General features: G+C 44.4%; 1 protein-coding gene across 1 annotated transcript in view; it reads right to left on the bottom strand.

Annotated features, from left to right (window-relative positions):
- The window catches only part of DCAF5 (DDB1 and CUL4 associated factor 5), a 199239-nt gene that overhangs the window by 178626 nt on the left and 1525 nt on the right, over nucleotides 1-19088 (bottom strand). The window lies entirely within an intron of this gene.

Here is a 19088-nt window from a genome sequence, read left to right on the forward strand (position 1 = left end):
CCTGCAAGTGGAAATTTGGAATCCTTCTCCTTTTTGGCCGTCGCGCTGCGCTGCCATTCACACAGGCAGCTTCGCTCCTCCCTGCCGCATCCATCTGGCCCTCTCTGATGCACTTCCTGTTTAGGGCCGGATGAATGCGGTGGGGGAGAGCGAAGCTGCCTGTGTGTATGGCAGCGCAGCGCGACGGCCGAAAAGGAAAAGGATTCCACTTGCAGGGACGATGCAGCGGAGCCTGGGGAGAAGACAGGGCAGGAAGGAAACACTGAACGCTGCCTCCGCGTGACAAAAGGGCAGCAACAGTGCGGGAAGGATGTGGATGCGCAGGGCTGGAGGGAAAGTGGCTGAGCTGCTGGGACATGGGAGGGAGAGGAGGAAGGGACTGGAGGGAAGGGAGAGAGCTGCTGGGACATGGGAGGGAGAGGAAGAAGGGACTGGAGGGAAGGGAGAGAGCTGCTGGACAAGGGAGGGAGAGGAAGAAGGGACTGGAGGGAAGGGATAGAGCTACTGGACATGAGAGGGAAAGGAGGAAGGGGCTGGAGAGCTGCTGGACAAGGGAGGAAGAGGAAGAAGGGACTAGAGGGAAGGGAGAGAGCTGCTGGACATGGGATTGGATGGAAGGGAGAGAGCTGCTGGACATGGGAGGGAGAGGAGGAAGGGGCTGGAGAGCTGCTGGACAAGGGAGAAAGAGGAAGAAGGGACTGGAGGGGAGAGAGCTGCTGGACATGGGAGGATGGGGAGATGGATGACAGGATGCAGAGAGAAAGGGGAGAGACTGGAAGGATGTGGAGAGAGAGAGAGGAGACTGAACAGAAAAGGGTAGAGAGATAGAGAGACACTGGATAGAAGGAGAGGGGAGATAGAGACACTAGATGGAAGGATCAGGAGAGAGGGTAGATGGGTGGAAGGATGAGGAGAGAAAGAGGGAAGACACTGGATGGAAGGGTAGGGAGTAAAAGGAGACGCTGGATGCAAAAGAAAGAGGGGAGACACTGGAAGGATGGGGAGAGAAAGAGGGGAGCTTCTGGATGGAAAGAGGGAGAGGACAGAGTAGGGAAAGACTGGAGAATAAGAGGAAGGGGCATGTGGAGAACAAGGGTGAGGAAAAGATGAAAAGCCATAGGTGATGAATGGACAGGAAACCCTGGCAAGAGAAAGAAGAAGGAAAGCAGAATCTAGAGACTGGGAGCAACACAATGAGAAAAAGTAAATGGTCATACAACAAAGGTAAAGAAAATAATTTTATTTTTAATTTAGGATAAAGTAATATGGTACCTGTGTTAATAAAGTTTCAGAGACCAATACTTCCTTCCTTAGGTCAGGAGAGGATACCGTAACAGCATTATACTGACCTGAGGCAGGAGGTTTTGGCCTCTGAAAGCTCATTGAAAAGGGTGTTAGGCTATTAAATAAATTATTTTCTGAAACCTGATGCACTGAAAAGCAGCGCTTTACCCTGTGACAAATGCATCTGATTACTGTGACTAAATTTTGCTGGGGAAGGGAGGTAGAGAGAAACTTTTGTGCCCACCCACTTTAGGTTCAGGCCCGTCCAAAATTGGCAGTCTGGCTACGCCACTGATTAGCTGCACACACGCTTAAGACTGTCCCCCGCCCCATGCAGCAGGAAACTTTTAAACAACAAAAGTAGTAAGGTTTTGTTTGCTGTTTAACGATAATGCTATATTATTTACATCTCCAGTGCTTATGCTGCCCTTTCCTAAATACTGCTACAGATACTGCCTCTATTACTTCCTCCAGAAGGTTGTTCCATGCACCCATCACCCGCTCTATGTTTATCTACCAGCTGGTTCAGAGGAGTTTTTTTGGAAAATACAAAAGGTCAGCTTTTATTGATATTTTCACAGCATAGGTACCACTTCTGAGTAGCTTTTTCAAGGTAAAAATAAATTGTGCAAGCAAGGAGTGGGCAGCATGAAAAAGGAACAAAAGCAGAATGGAGGATTGAAGAAGGCAAGGGTAGGGCTGAGACAGTACTAGTAGGTAAAGTGGTGTTTTTCCAATAAAGAAACAACTTTTCTGTGCCTTACAGCGTTTCATCATTTTTTTTACTTTTAGGTAGTGTCCCAGTATTTCAACCTCTCTGCTTCCTTTACCTTGCCCATATTTTACTAATCCATGAATAGGTGAAAATGCCAACTTATGCTAATCTTCTATAACAGGATCTGGGTGCCCAGATCCCACTATAGAATTTGCACTTAGCACCCAGCATTTTGCCACACTTATTAATGTGCATTGGCTCTTATTGGCTCTTTCTCTCTGGAGTCACAGTTCTCAGTCTCCACCTGCTGGAAGGCGTGCACAACCCATCAGTGACATTTTGGGCCGGTCTGGAGGAACGCTAAGGAAATGCGCATTAATTTGTAGTTTTAACACATGTTAAATCAGTTTAGTGAACACTACGTTTAAGGCTCACTAATGGAGTTGTCCCCATAATGTACGAGTTCATCTTGTACCACCCAACACACCTGAACAATGTTTGGACAACAGTACATGCCCCATCATGCAATACAGCTGTTTAATAAAAAAAAAAAAGAAAAAGAAAAAAGAAAGGAATAACCGTAACAATTGTGTTCATGCCAAGCATATGCTGGATTAGGTAGTGCCACTTTTTACAGCACCTAAATCTCTGCACCATTCTTTAAAGCTAGTATTGGGTCTTTAAACTGCTCGTGCTCATCAGTCAGACTATCAGATACTCTCCAGGGATCACGCTGTACAGTCTATCTAGTATTAAAACTGGAATACTAATAAGCCACTAATTCACTAATGTATAGTGATCTGTGATGGCACTGACATCTGAAAAGAAAAGAAAGAGTATCTCAATCAATGTTGAATTATATTTTTGCTTTAAAATGTCCCTGCCATTTTTATTCCACAACAACCCTTCCAACTGCACCAAGTGACCTTTCAGAATTTGAACATTGCCAAGAAACCTGGTTTTACAGCAATGTTTCTAAACAGGTACTATGTTGGGGGGGGGGGGGGGGGGGGGAGCAAGAAAGAGGCTGGATTTGTAAGTGGTCTGGTTAGGTTGCCAGTCAGCTCTAACCACTTGCATTTGCTATATTGATTCAGAGAGACTAAAGAAGCATCAGTGATTTCAGAAATTGGTACTTCTGCACCAATGTAAGCAAACAAACTATAGCCCTAAGAACACGGGCAAAGATGCAATCTGGTTAGATAAATGGATGCTGGTGAAGAGGCACAGCAATCTGGTTTTTATATGATTACTAGCCGTTGAGCCTGTAAAAACGGGCAAGTAAAAGAAGGGGGGGGGGTTTTGAAAGGACCCCCCTGCCGCCGAGTTCGCCGCTGCCACTCCCCCTCCGAGTTGCCCCCCCTCCCCAGGGCCGTCGCCACCCACCTTCCACCCGGTCGGGCCCTCGCTCCGCTATTGAAACAGCGAGGGCATGCAGCACACAGCTCTGCTGGTGAGCTGCCGTGGCCTTCCTTCTTCTTCTCTGTGTCCCGCCCTAAATGTGACGTAACGTCGTCAAGGGCGGGACACAGGCAGAGAAGAAGAAGGAAGGCCGACGGCAGCTCAGCAGAGCTGTGTGCTGCGTGCCCTCGCTGTTTCAATAGCGGAGCGAGGGCCCGACCGGGTGGAAGGTGGGTGGCGGCGGCGACTCCGGGTGGGGGGAGCGTTTGCGACAGCGGTGTCCCTCGCAAATGCGCAGTAGAAACCCTCTCTGTTCTGCCCCCGTCATCACGTATTGACGCGGGGGCGGGGCAGAGAGGGTCTCTACTGCGCATTTGCGAGTGAGTACGAAACTCGCCATTTATATATATTGATATTGCAATGGAATAAAGTTAATTAGTAGCAAGGAACGTGCATAGACGCAGTCCACCTGAGCATAAGATGGCGCTTTTTTTCTGTTTGCAGTCAGGAAATGTTCTACGTAGGGGAGTGGAGGAGTAGCCTAATGGTTAGCACAGTGTGCCGAGATCGATTCCCACTGTGGCTCCTTGTGACCCTGGGCAAGTCACTTTACCCTCCATTGCCCCAAGTACAACATTTAAATTGTGAGCTAACTAGGGACAAAGTACCTGTATGTAATATGTAAACTGTTTTGTTGTACCACAGAAAGGCAGGACGGTGTATCAAGAATTAATAAAATAATAAAATTTAAAATATGAGTCCCAAGGAAAAGAGGAAAAAGAGCTGGTGACAGTAAGAGAGGAAGCCCAAAAATGCAATAAATAAATAAAAAAGAAAGAAAGAAAGAAAGAAAGAAAGAAAGCTGAATATTCAGGAGCTGATGGTTAGGTACCATTTGCACTGGTAAACTGGCCCACACATTAGGAAAGCCATTACTTATATGTAAATGCTGACATGTGTAGATTTGAAGAAAGTGTGCTCTGGAAGGACTTTTAAGGTATATGCAATCTGTATTTTGGAACAGCAACACACATCTGATTTGGAAATTTTTCTATCAAGCATATAAACCCATTATATATCACACCACCATGTGCAAGGCTGGATTAAGGCATAGGCAAACCAGGCAGGTGCCTAAGACTCAAAAGTTTAGGGGAGCCCTGTTGTCAATTCTAGCCTCCTGTATCTTGAGAAAATCTGTCTGGATTATTTCATGGAGAGCCAAATATATATGGAGGAAAGACAAAATATGATGACATGGGAGAAAGACTGGAAGAGAATCCTTAAAAGAAGGAACCTGAGGATAGAAAGAAAATCAAGATCAAGTAGAGACAGAAGTTTATTTATTTACCACATTTTTGAGTTAAACTACATACACAGAAGTTGGAAAATTGTGTTTTTAGTAAAGATTTCTGTGCCAGCTGGACTGGATCAAGGATAATAGCTGTACTTTGTCCTTCTCCTCCAGCCCTGTCACCACAATTATGCTATTTTACCTGGAGAACAGGAGGGAATTGTGCCAGTATTTGATGCCATGGTCTGAAAAATATCTTTTAAAACTGCTTCTCTTTGGCAGCTCTGAAATGCAGAGACCTATGACCGAGTCTCAAAGTGAAAGAGGAATTAAAAAAAAAAAAGTCATTCAATCATTACATTTTATGGGAGTTAGTGGCACTGGACTAAGTGGGTTTGTTATGCTGTATCATAGTAACATAGTAAATGACGGCAGAAAAAGACCTGCATGGTCCATCCAGTCTGCCCAACAAGACAAACTCATATGTGCTACTTTTTGTGTATATCCTACTTTGATTTGTACCTGTCCTCTTCAGGACACAGACCGTATAAGTCTGTTCAGCACTATCCCCGCCTCCCAACCACCAGCCCCACCTCCCACCACTGGCTCTGGCACAGACCATATAAGTCTGCCCAGCACTATCCTCGCCTCCCACCACCGGCTGGCTCTGCCACCCAATCTCGGCTAAGCTCCTTAGGATCCATTCCTTCTGAATAGGATTTCTTTATGTTTATCCCACGCGTGTTTGAATTCTGTTACCGTTTTCATTTCCACCACCTCCCGCGGGAGGGCATTCCAAGCATCCACTACTCTCTCGGTGAAAAAATACTTCCTGACATTTTTCTTGAGTCTGCCCCCCTTCAATCTCATTTCATGTCCTCTCATTCTACCACCTTCGCACCTCCAGAAAAGGTTCGTTTGCGGATTAATACTTTTCAAATATTTGAACGTCTGTATCATATCACCCCTGTTTCTCCTTTCTTCCAGAGTATACATGTTCAGGTCATCAAGTCTCTCCTCATACGTCTTGTAACGCAAATCCCTTACCATTCTCGTAGCTTTTCTTTGCACCGCTTCAATTCTTTTTACATCCTTCGCAAGGTACGGCCTCCAAAACTGAACACAATACTCTAGGTGGGGCCTCACCAATGACTTATACAGGGGCATCAACACCTCCTTTCTTCTGCTGGTCACACCTCTCTCTATACAGCCTAACAACCTTCTAGCTACGGCCACCGCCTTGTCACACTATTTCGTCGCCTTCAGATCCTCAGATACTATCACCCCAAGATCCCTCTCCCCGTCCGTACCTATCAGATTCTCCCCACCTAACACATACATCTCCCGAGGGTTTCTATTCCCTAAGTGCATCACTTTGCATTTCTTCGCATTGAATTTTAATTGCCAAACCTTAGACCACCATTCTTCTAGCTTCCTCAGATCCTTTTTCATGTTTTCCAAAGAAATAGCAGGAAGAGGTTACAGGAGAGATGGGTAGAGTTTGGAAGGAGGCAAGGACTACACTGCCCTCCAACTATATGCGTTTCTTGGCTTGGTTTACCTCTTGGCTCAGCTACTAAGCCTTGGCTTTCTAGTCTCACTCTCAGCACCTCTCTGCTACAGGCTAGCTTTTGGAGTGTGTGACCTATGTGGCTGTGCAGGGTACCATGAATGATGGGGTCTTGCTACAGTGGTGTGCCACCCCCATAGACTTCCACATCATATGGACTAGGGAAAGAGGGGAGTGGTGGGGGGGGGGGGGGATAATGGTACTGGGCAGTGAATGGGGGTGAAAAAGGGGATGTTCAGTAAAAGGAGAGAGTAAGAGGGATGTTGTGTTGGAGTTATCAATAATAAAGGAGGGGACATTGTGCCAAAGCTGTTACCACCAAATGACATGCTGATTTTCCGTTTTTGCAGAAGGCAGTAGAGTCGGTGCTAACTCAGCTCCCCAAGCCAACCACTTACTCTGTGACCACTAGAGCTTTAGTAGGTGAGCTGGCACACAGTGGGTTGATATAAATGCATGTCTTTCGGTTCACTGATTTCCTGCTCTGCATGTGATCTTTGGTATTTTCAGTCTGAGGGCAAGAAGCATCCCATGCAAATGTGGCCCTAGGGACTGTGGAGCAACTAACTGCTGAGCTTCCAAGGTTTGTGCATGCAGGTGGTGGAGCAGTTCATAGGGCCTTTCTGGATGTGGAACCACTATCATATTTTAGTCTGAGTTCTAGATATGACTGGTGTCTGGGGCTCTGGGAGAGGGAATAGGAATATGATCCTTGCCAGGGTGGGGATATAAAATTTGAAATGTGCGATTAATCTGCTTAAGAGGTATGAGGGATGGGTGAGCCTGCAGGGGAGGAGCACCGACCAAGGCAGAATGAGAGGGACCCTAATGGGGAGAGGAATTAGTAGGGGCAAGGCAGGTCAGGCCAGAAGAACAGAGAATAGGAAAGTGCAGTAGGTATGGGGGGAGGGGTATTAAGTATCCTATCCCAAAACAGGAGTCAAACTATACACTGGCAGAAAAGAAGTGAAGGAAAAACTGAAGAAGAAGATAAGAAGAGGAAGAAGAAATTTAGGTGGGGAAGGACAAAGAAGCGGAGATAGTCTGAGAGAAAATAAAGTGAATGGTGTGCACAGGTTAGGTGGGGAGGAGGGACGACTGAGGAAAGGGGATGGGACTTGATATACCGTTTATCTTTGTTTACAATCAAAGCGGTTTACATATTATATATGGGTACTTATTTTGTGCCTGGGGCGATGGAGGGTTAAGTGACTTGCCAAGAGTCACAAGAAGCTGCAGTGGGAATCAAACCCAGTTTCCCAGCTTCTCAGGCCACTCCACTAACCACTAGGCTACTCCAGAGGGGAAGAATATGGGTAGTACAGATGGGCCAGGGTGGAATGGAAGGCATAGTACGAATGTGGTGTAGATGGGCTGGGAGTAGGATGGTAAACTATGGTAATGAGTTGGGGAGGAAGAGAGAGTAATGGGACTTACAGAGCTAGCCCTAGCATTTTTTTTACCCACAAGTAGAGAATGACATGGGAATGAAGTTTATCCTTGTCCCCGTACCTGCAATAGTATAAAATCTTATTTGTACAAAAAGCGAGTGGTTGTCTGTCTTTTATTGAAAATGATGGAACTAATGTAGTGGAGTTTGAGTTTGCAGGGACTTGGGTAGGGACGAGGACAAACTTTGTGCCTGTATCATCCTCTACCCACAAGTCCTCCCTGTGTGTGTACCATCTGCTGTGTTCTTCATTTAAAAGGACAGCCTGGCCAGTTGGGCTCTCAACCCATCATGCTTTAAATTTCTCTTTCTTTTTTTTTAATTACATTTTGAAATTTTCCAAAGAACAATTAACAGACTAAACGCCTGTAAAAGACTTTTACATTGATTCAATATTCACATCACATATTACAAGTTTAAGGAAAAACATCACAATGTAAGCCTGATGTCATGGTTGGGGAAGGTGAGCCCTTGGACAGTGAAGAGGTTGGCTCTACCTGTGTGGCATAAGTGCCCGCAGATCCTCATTGACGGTTATTGATGGGACGACTGGCAAAGTCCGTGAACTGGAAAAGGCAGGACCTCACTCAAACAGGAAGAAGCATAGGATTAGGCAGGGCCTAGCTAACTGGCTAGAATACGACAGGGTTTGTCTAGAGTACGGTTACCATATGTCCGGTTTTACCCAGACATGTCCTCTTTTTGCTTCAACTCTCGGCGGCCATTTTGAATCAGCACTGGGACCATCAGCACTCAGCATTGCAAGGGGAACAGGATGCAGGGCAGCACTCCGGGCAGGAAAGAAGGGGCTCTTTCCTGCCCCAAACAGGTCACTAGACCACCAGGGCAGTAGAGTAAGGTAAGGGGAGGGGAGGACACCCTTAGGGGGGTGTGATGGAGGCAGGGGTGGTGAAAGGGGTGGGATGATGTGACAGGGGGCGGGGCATGTGTCCTCTTTTTTTTTGGGGGGGGGGGGGGGGTGGGGAAGCAAATATGGTAACCATAGTCTAGAGGTTGGCTCTTAAGACAGCCCTTGGGGGCTGGCCCTTCAGAGTCAGGGAGTAGCTGGAACAACAAGGCTAGAGACAGGAACAGGCAGGGTTGGAAGCAGGAACTGGCCAGGCAAAGAACACTGGAGAAGCACAACTCTGAAAGCCTGTTGCCAAAGCACTACAGGAGTACAGAGCACTTCCTGACACATCCCTAGCCAGGAAGTGAGGTCATCTGTCAGCACCCCCATCTAGGGCTATAAAAGGGAAGTGCAGCAATCAGGAAGTAAACAGACACAAGACTCAAGGCTTGGCATGCTGCAGGACTCTATTGACTTCCTGAACCAGGAGAGGGGCATGACACCTGAGTCCACAATACAGGATCCAAGAATGAAAAGAAAAGATCTAAAAGAATTAAGTAGGTCAATTCTTCTACTAAATGGAAAAAATATCACACAAGAGAGAGAAAAAGTGGTGAATCAATTTAAATTGAGAATAACCTAATAAATTGGGGAAGAACTAAGGGAGAGGATACAGCAACTGGAACTGGTTCCCCTGTAGCCTCCAAAACGTTTTTCATATTTATTTATTTTATTTGTTACATTTGTATCCCACATTTTCCCACCTATTTGCAGGCTCAATGTGGCTTACATAATACCGTTACGGTGTTTGCCAGTTCCGGTATGAACATATACAAGCTGATATTGTGGTGGAATAGGTTCATGTATGGTAAGTATAGTGGGGGAACTTAGGGAGGGAAGAGATAGAAATGTCCATTTCAGTCTTTGGTTTCATTGTGTCGCAGGTGTCTAGGTTTTTATGTTGGGTCGGTGGGGTATGCCTTTTTGAACAGGTTGGTTTTTAGTAGTTTACGGAAATTTAGGTGGTCAAACGTAGTTTTTACTGCTTTTGGCAGTGTGTTCCATAGTTATGCGCTTATATAAGAAAAGCTGGATGCGTAAGTCAATTTATATTTGAGTCCTTTGGTGCTTGGATAATGGAGATTTAGGTATGATCGTGCTGATCTTGTAGTGATTCTGGTTGGCAGGTCTATGAGGTCTGTCATGTATCCTGGGGCTTCGCTATAAATTATTTTATGGACTATTGTACAGATATTGAAAGCAATGCGTTCTTTAATTGGGAGCCAGGGCAGTTTTTCACGGAGGGGTTTGGCGCTTTCAAAACGCGTTTTTCCAAATATAAGCCTGGCTGCTGTGTTTTGGGCAGTCTAAAGTTTCTTTATGATTTGTTCTTTGCAGCCCGCATAAATTCCATTGCAATAGTCTGCGTAGCTTAGTACCATTGATTGTATCAGGTTGCAAAATATATCCCTCAGGAAGAATGGCTTCACGCGTTTGAGTTTCCACATTGAGCAAAACATTTTCTTTATTGTAGATTTTGCTTGGTTCTCTAGTGAGAGGTTCCAGTTGATTGTTACTCTGAGAATTTTCAGGTTGAGATAGGGAGGGTGCAACCTGTTGCCGTTCCACAAAAACACAGGTATTACTTTGATATTTTACTATACATTTGCAAGGAAACTGCAGAAAATATGTTGCACCCAAAGCTAAAACTTGCTGGTATATTGCCAAAAAGGCTTTGCGCCTGCTCTGGATAAATAGGAAAAATGAACACATTTGATCCACAAAATTTAACATCTTTATGATAAAAATATAATTGAAGAATCCAATTCCTATCAGGTTCTAAGGAGAAGGTGGCAAACAAAGTTGCCTTAGTTGACACTGGACTGTGAGTCTTCCAAAAAACCCAGTCTAGTTTCATTGCTTCATTCTTTCATCTTCTTCTCTACTACCATCGCCCATGATAACACAGAAAATTCTTCTGAGGGGTGGCATAGAATCTTTAGGTATCTGTAGGGTTTCTCCAAAATACTTCTTCACCATATCCATAGGTGTAATTAAAGGAGATTTGAGAAAGTTCACAAACCTTAAATTTAATCTCCTGTTAAAGTTCTCCATAACTACCATTCTCTGATGTACCCAGTTCTTATTTTTAATTAACTCCTGCTGACAATCCTGAATCTTCTCAAGAGCTCTATCAATTCCTAGTAAACTCCCCTGCATGTTTCTCCAAGAGTTGCCCATGCTGAGCCACTTGCCCTTGGAGGGAGGTAGCCCTTCTCCAATCTTATCTAAATGCAAAGTCACTGAATATTCCAGTTTTTCAGTAGCTTTGCAAACTTTTGACAAAGTTCCTGGTTCCTTCCTCAAAGCGTTAAGTGATGACTTCGTGCACTCTCACTAGATGGCAATATACTAGGGGCCAAATCTGAAACTGGTTCGGTCACTCCACACCCTTCACTTGCCAAAGTGGGTTGGAGAGCAGACAAGTGGGACAGCCAACACCTTTCAACCAAAACAGCCCCACCATCTCCAGGTGCCTCTGCAGTGCTGTCCACATCGGTAGCCTCTGGAAGTTGCTGTGGTGCGACAGGAAAACCCGGTCTAGGAGGAGTCTCACGCTGTTTGGGATTTAGCGATGTTTTCAAAGCTGCCGGGACACTTCGCCATCCTCAAGTCACCGAACTGTGTCACACCAGCTCCAGACGAGACAAAGTTCCGGATCAAGGGTTGGATCAAGCTCAGGGTAAGCTTAGACTCTGGTGGGCAGGCAGTCATCTTCACTAATCCCTTTCTTTTTTCCCCCCATCCTCGACGCACACAACTCGGAGTTCCGTCAGCGTCTGACCTCCCTGATGCCATCTTGGACCCTGAGTAAATCCTTTATATGGACTTGGTAATTTCTGCCGAATTCAGCACCCTAATCATTTTGAAAAGTTGGTTCTTATGCCCTATATTACCAGGAAGGGACCAGGTGGGACTTAGGGCCAGATGCACTAAACTTAACGAGCAAGTAGTAAACCCTGGCATGCACTAAATACTTTTTTCCGATGATGGTAGCAGCTAACGAAAACGGAATGCAGATGAGCAAATTGTGTAGAAACCCCTATTGTAATGAGATGCACTAACCTTTTCCGATTACCTTAACGCTGGAAAACAGTGGAAAATCTAACGATAGGTCTGTACCTCTCGTTGGGGCTGCGCGGGATTGGAAAACGTCATAAAATGTAAAAAAAAAAAAAAAAAAGGGGGGGGGGGAACGGCCAAGTGCTCGTCATGGACGGCCATTATGGGAGTGCTACACCCGAAAAACAGCCCAAGTGCTTGTCAGAAGCGTCCTTTATGGACGTTCTTCACTATATTATTAAAAAAAAAAAATCAAACAGATTTCGATGCTGCAGGCTCTTTTTTGGACCCCGGAATAATAAAAACGTCTTTTTTGGCTGTGCTTCACTCAGCTGAGAGACCCAGAAGTCTCTGAGCCAATCACATCCAAAAAAGAGCCTGCAGCAGGCCGTAGAAGGGATGAGCGGTGCGGCGTCTTCGGGTGGCACAGGAGGCGTATTTGGCATGCGCAGCAACCAGCATAACGCTTTGCTGCTCTGCGCATGCTCGACCGGCTAATTGGCCGACTGTTTAACGATGGGATAGAGAATGCAAGTGAGCTACAATGAGCAGCTCATTTGCATTCCTATTCCTTGATGCATGCCCTTCCCTTACCGATTCGCTAAGGGAAGGGCTCTAACGATTTTTTAGTGCATCTGGGCCTCAATCTGGCATCATATATTCTATGTTTCCGATAAAGAAAGAAAGACGAGAACCTGTTGTCTGGAATAGAAGAAAAGATTCAAGAGCCAACCAGGAGAGAGAGGAAATTCAAGAGCCATGGATAGGGAGAAAGGGAGCAACTGTCTGTACCTGGAAGGATGAGAAAGAAGGCACAAAAGCCAGGCAGCAGACTTTAAATATACATTTCTGAAATTTCCACCAATAAATGTTCAGCATGCTGGTCAGGTATATGTTAAAACAATCATGAAAAGGCCACATCAGTCAGACACACATCAGTACAGGTAAAAAGACCTCAATCACCTTCCCTGCTGGTGCAAAGAATCTCAAATGTGCTCAATTCAATTTCCAGCTAAACAAAATATACCACAGCCTTCTCCCTCTTTCTTTTCTCCTTCTTAAAACAAATGGTTGCTGTATTTTCTCTCCTTCAACTCCGCTGCCCCACTACTACCTCCCAGGCTCTAATCAGGACTAAAGGTGTATCCTCCTCATTCCCTCATGATGCTCCTCCTCTTATGCCCAAGAGCGATGCCTCTTCCTCCCAGGCTTGCCCCATCAGCTGAGAAAATCCACTGTAAAGTTGTGACAATTCCCTTGGATAAGCCCCACTAATATAAAAAAATAAATTATACATATACATTTTTTCCAGATAGATCTCAAGGTGTATGGCTACAATATATGAGCCTTTTCTATTCTTCTCTTACAGCAGTTGCTCTCAAACCTGGTACTGGAGGCATCCCAGCCAGTCATGTTTTCAGGATATCCACAATGAATATTCATAAGAGATTTGCATGCTGTGGAAGCAGTGCACGCAAAACTTTCATGAATATTCATTGTAGATATGCTGAAAACCTGACTGGATGGGGTGCCTCCATGATCAGGTTTGGGAACAACTGGAATACACCCACCCTGTCGAGTTTTCATGATATCCCCAATGAATATGCAAGACACAGATTTGTATACAATAAAACGCAGTGAACACAAATTTTTCTCCTGCATATTCACTGAGGACATACTGAAAACCTGACTAACTCAGTATGTACTAAAGACTACCTCAGAGAAGATTTCAAACTAATCATCTTTTTCCTTTCTTTCAACTGATGTGTGGAGCAGCCTAGTGGTTAGACCACTGGACTGACAACCAGGAAAGCCCAGCTCAAATCATGTGCTGCTCCTGTCGTCACTTAACCCTCCAATGCCTGAGGTACAAAATTAGACTGCAAGTCCTCCAGGAACAAGGAAATATCTACTATACCCGAATGTAATTCACCTTGAGCTACTATTGCAAAAGATGTGAACTAAACCCAAATACATGAAATAAATGGAACAGATATTCTTACGCCAAATCCTCCTTCCTGCCAAGAAGAGGTTGGAAACAGCCCAGTCTCAAAAAATGACCTTAAGTGATCCTGGTGACAACATAAACCCCCTGGCATAAATCCCAATCTATTGGATCTGGGCAGACGAAGCAGATGAAATTGAATGTGGACAAATGCAAAGTGATGCACATTGGGAAGAATAATCTTAATCATAGTCACCTGATGCTAGGGTCCACCTTAGGAGTAAGCACCCAAGAAAAAGATCTAGGTGTCATTGTTGAAGATAAGCTGAAATCTTCTTCCCAGAGTGCAGTGGCAGCCAAAAACACAAACAGGATGCTAGGAATTATTAGGAAAGGTATGGTAAATGAGATCAAGAATATTATAATGCCTCTGTATTGCTCCATGGTGCGACCTCACATTGAGCCAATTCTGGTTGCCATATCTCAAAAAAAGATATAGCGAAATTAGAAAAGGTTCAAAGAAGAGCAAATAAAGAAGAGCAAACAAAAAAGGGATGGAACAGTCCTCATATGAGGAAAGGCTGAAGAGGTTAGGGCTCTTCAGTTTGGAAAAGTGATGGCTGAGGAAGGATACGATTGAGGTCTACAAAATACCGAGTAGTGTAGAATGGGTAAAAGTGAACTGATTTTTCATTCTTTCAAAAAGTACAAAGACCGGGGGGGGGGGGGGGGGGGGGGGGGGACCGACAGATGTGAAAAAGATGTCGGACCACAAAGCGATGGACAGAAGGGAAGAGACATTGGTCTGGCGGGGGTGGGAGGGACACAGAAAGCCTGTGCGCCCCCCCCCCCCCCCACCACCACCATCACATAGCTATGCCCCTGCTTTGGATCACAATATCATGTTAACATGACTGGCAGAAACAGGTATCAATGCACAGTACTTGCTTGGTTCAGATCCTATCAGACAGACAACAGTATGAGTTCATACTGCTTGAAAGCACCTCATCACCACCATGGGCACCGACCTGCATGGTACCACAGGGATCAATACGACAAGCTGATCTGGTCGATGGACACTAAGTTCTACTTCTACTCATAATGAATAAACCACTTCTTTAACAGCAATGCAAAAACGGGCTTAAAACAACAAACTTTGCTTGAACCCAAGTAAAACCAAGTTTCTCTGGGTACCTAACACAAGTGGGCACATACCCAACATCAAAATCTCTTTGGGGAAATACATATTGTACCTCAAATCAAGAACCTTAGAATAGAGCTAAACTCATGCTGATCCCCAAATCCAAGCAACCATCAAGAGCTGCTTCTACCATTTGTTACAACTACGCTGCCTTTCTCCTTACATTGAGAAGGCAATTCTTATCAAAGTTGTGCATACCATGATAACATCAAGGATGGAAAACTATAATGCACGTTACACTGGTCTGACTACAATGGTTTGCACCAGCTCCAATTGATTCAAAATGCTGCAACAAGACTAATAGATGGTTGTAAGTGACATGACATCACAGCATTTTTTTTTAAACTTCAATGGCTACCAGTAGAATGCAGGGTTAAATTTAAAAATCTATGTCTGATCTTCAAAGCCCTTAAAGGCCTCCAAGGTCACAAAGGCCCTCCCATGGAGTATACCTAACTACACCCTTTCCAAAAGACACTTCTCCTGAGTAGTCCCCACACTATGGAATGAACTTCCTGAAAAGATTTGCTTAACATAAGACTACTTGGTCACACACTGGGTGGAATATAAACATACAATAGAAGATATTAAATGTATAGCGTTGACACAGGTTCCTTTATCAGATCGGGGAGGGAACGTGAGTGAGGTTCTATTTAATATTGAACAACGCTTCATTTTCCAATGGAGAACTGTGGCGCCTTCAGGTTTAAACCTTGAGGTGGAAAGGATCTGAGGCTTTTACGTACTTAAGAGGTGTGGTCTGGGGACATATATTAGGCATACCGGTACTAGCAGATAAATGAGTGTCGTCATTTCCTGTCCGCTCAGAGTTGGAAATCAGCCCGCTGGGTAAGTTGCCAAGTGAATTGATATTATTATGGATGGATTAAAAATGAGATATTTATATTTAAGAGATGTTGTATGAAAAGTGAGTAGGAGTCATGTTATGTAGGAAATTTTGTGTGTTTGTTTAGGTTGGTGATTGCGGTTCTCCTGAGGAAGCCTAGAGCGAAATGCGGTCTCGCATTGAGAACCGAAAGTGAGAACATGTTGGATTAAGGATGCGCTGCAGGTGCTCGCAGTAGCTGGACCCCTGTATCACCGACGGTCTTAAAGTATAGAAGATTACACTCATGGATACTTTATTTCCTTATTTTTGAAAAAACATTTAAAGCTCCTTGATATTGAGGAGGGTTACCAGCGGTTGTAGCTGGTTGGTGCAGGACTTTGGATGTATGTAGTAGTATACTGACTACCACGTGGACTACCTTAAAACATCTAATCTAATATAAATAATTGTCAAGGGCAGTCCTTTATGCCTGTGGGTTATTGACTTTGAAATATGCAATAGAAAATGTTTTTTTTTTTTTAAATGGTATCAGCTTATAACTAGCTGGGTGTATTCTATAGTTGTTGAAAGATGATGTATATATGACCGGGATTGGGGAAGAATCTCCAGCAACGCTGGGAGCACTGTGGGGCTATATATGTTATATGTTATTTATGGTGATATTTACATTTCTATATTAAAATCATTAAAATAATTTGAATATGTAGAATCAATTGAATAACAGGGAGTACAAGCGATATTTGTTTAAAGAACGTACTTTGTTTCTAAAATATAAGTTTTCCCAATATTTGTTACTATTAACTTAAGACTACTTCAGGAAGAAGGTGAAGCTTGGCTCTTTACCCAGGCCTTTAATTGAAAAAAGGAACTAACTTACTAGTCCACACACGAGACACACAGCACATACTGTAATAGGACATGCTTATCCACTCCTTTCCTAGTTGAGATAATATTCAAGAACCTTTTAGACTGCATGCAACTTTCTTTCAATCAGTCCCTTATTGTCTAACTCCTGTCACTCTCTTATCTATTAATATGTTCTCTTTGCTTACACTCTATGCTGTCCATAAAATGTTCTACATCATAGCAACGTGGAGGGGCATTTTCGACCGGGGATGCCCATCTCTAAGGGCGCCCATCTCCGAGGACGGCGGCGCGAAGGGGCGGGGCCGACCGTATTATCGAACGAGATGGGTGTCCATCTTTCGTTTCGATAATACGGTTGGGGGCGCCCAAATCTAAACATTTAGGTCAACATTAAAGATGGTCGACCTAAATGCTGAGATCGCTGGATTTAGATATGGGCGCCCTCGGTTTTCGCAAATAATGGAAACCAATGGCACCCATCTCAAAAACGAACAAATCCATGGCATTTGGTCATGGGAGGGGCCAGGATTCATTGTGCACTGGTCCCCCTCACATGCCAGGGCACCAACCGGGCACCCCACGGGGCACTACAATGGACTTCGCAAATTGCTCCCAGGTGCATTGCTCCCTTACCTTGGGTGCTGAGCCCCCCAAAACTCACTACCCACAGCTATACACCACTACCATAGCCCATACACATGTGGGTACAGTGGGTTTCGAGTGGGTTTTGAAGGGCTTCCATTTTCCACCTCAAGTGTAACAGGTGGGGGGGATGGGCCTGGGTCCGCCTGCCTGAAATCCACTGCACCCACTAAAATTGCTCCAGGGACCTGCATACTACTGCGATGGACCCGAGTATGACATTTGAGTCTGGCATAGAGGCTGGCAAAAAAACTTTTTAAAGTTGTTTTTTTGAGGGTGGGAGGGAGGTTAGTGACCACTGGGGGAGTCAGGGGAGGTGATCCCCGATTCCCTCTGGTGGTCATCTGGTCAGTTCAGGCACTTTTTTGGGACTTGGACCTGAAAAAAAAGGGACCAAATTCTCGCCAGGGACGCCCTTCTTTTTTTCCATTATTGGTTCGAGGGCACCCATCTCTTAAGCACGCCCCGGTACGCCCCTGTCCCGCCTTTGCTACCCTTCCAACATGCTCCCAGGAACTTTGGCTGTCCCGGCGACGGAAAGCAGTTAGGGACGCCCAAAATCGGCTTTCGATTATACTGGTTTGGCCGGTTTCAGGAGATCGCCGGCCATCTCCCGATTTGTGTCGGAAGATGGCCGACGATCTCCTTCGAAAATAAGCTGGATAGCATACTATGTCATAACTTGAACTGCTATTTGAATATTTTTACTGCTGTACTTTTCTGTTCCCTAGGTTTAACTTATTCCTACTGTAAATCCTATTAAAATATTATGCATGTCTCTGGTGATAAATGGCTTTTCTTGCAATGATTCTTAAGTGAGTGGATAAACTTTGAATAATTACAAATAATTTTGTTTTTACCCTGGAACAGGTGATTAGATGTGGGAAGATAAGCTAACCACCATTCATCCCCGATATAAGTGGCCCCCAAACATTATTATACATGTCTTTGATGATAAATGGCTTTTGTTGCAATGATTCTTAAACCAGAGTGGATAAACTTTGAATAACTACCAATATTCTGTTTCTACTCTACTTGTTTGGATTATAATGCAAGTATAGACATTCTGGGTCAGACCGATGGTCCAACAAGCCCAGTATCCTTCTCCCAACAGTGGCCAATCCAAGTCACAAGTATCTGGCATAATCCCATGCTACTGATGGAGTGGCTTTCCCCTATTATCTCAACAGCAGAGTATGGACAGGAACTTGTCCAAACTTTTATTTTTAAAACAGATATGTTGACTGCTTTAATCATACCTTCCAGCAATGTTCTATAGTTTTAGCACAAACTGGAAAAAGAAGCATTGTACTGAAAATGCTGCAGGGTGGGGATGGGGAGGACAAAACCAACCAGCTCCAAAATGTTAGATTTTTGTCTAGTGACAGGACCTAACACATGAACCAGGCAAGACTAGGGCAGCAAAAAGTATATGTAGTCAAAGCAAAACAATAAGCTTTAATAGCTAAATATTAAAAAACCAGCAGCACATGCAAAAACAAAATTTACGAGTATAATGACCAGCTTTTTATAGAATTGTTGTGGGAATATCATCTTTGTAGAGTTTAATTACCTGAATCTTGGAGGGCGAAGCCTAGCTACGGCCTGAAAATTAATTTAAGGCGTGCCTAAGACTGAATGGTACCCAATCCACCAGTCCTGAACTAACCTATGCTAATATGGACCAGCACTAAAACCTAGGAATTGTCCTCTTCGTGCCTATAATTTTATATTACTATAACTATTCTCCCCCTTTCACTTTAAAGCACTTCATCTATTGCTTTGGCAACACATGAAATTGTCATGCCAATAAACTTATCTGAAACCCGTACTATACTGAGCTCGTGGGATTGTAGCTGCGACTAAGAACTCCAGGCAGAGCAAGAGATTGTCCAGCCT

Source organism: Microcaecilia unicolor, chromosome 9, assembly GCF_901765095.1.
Source record: "Microcaecilia unicolor chromosome 9, aMicUni1.1, whole genome shotgun sequence".
Classification (NCBI taxonomy): domain Eukaryota; kingdom Metazoa; phylum Chordata; class Amphibia; order Gymnophiona; family Siphonopidae; genus Microcaecilia; species Microcaecilia unicolor.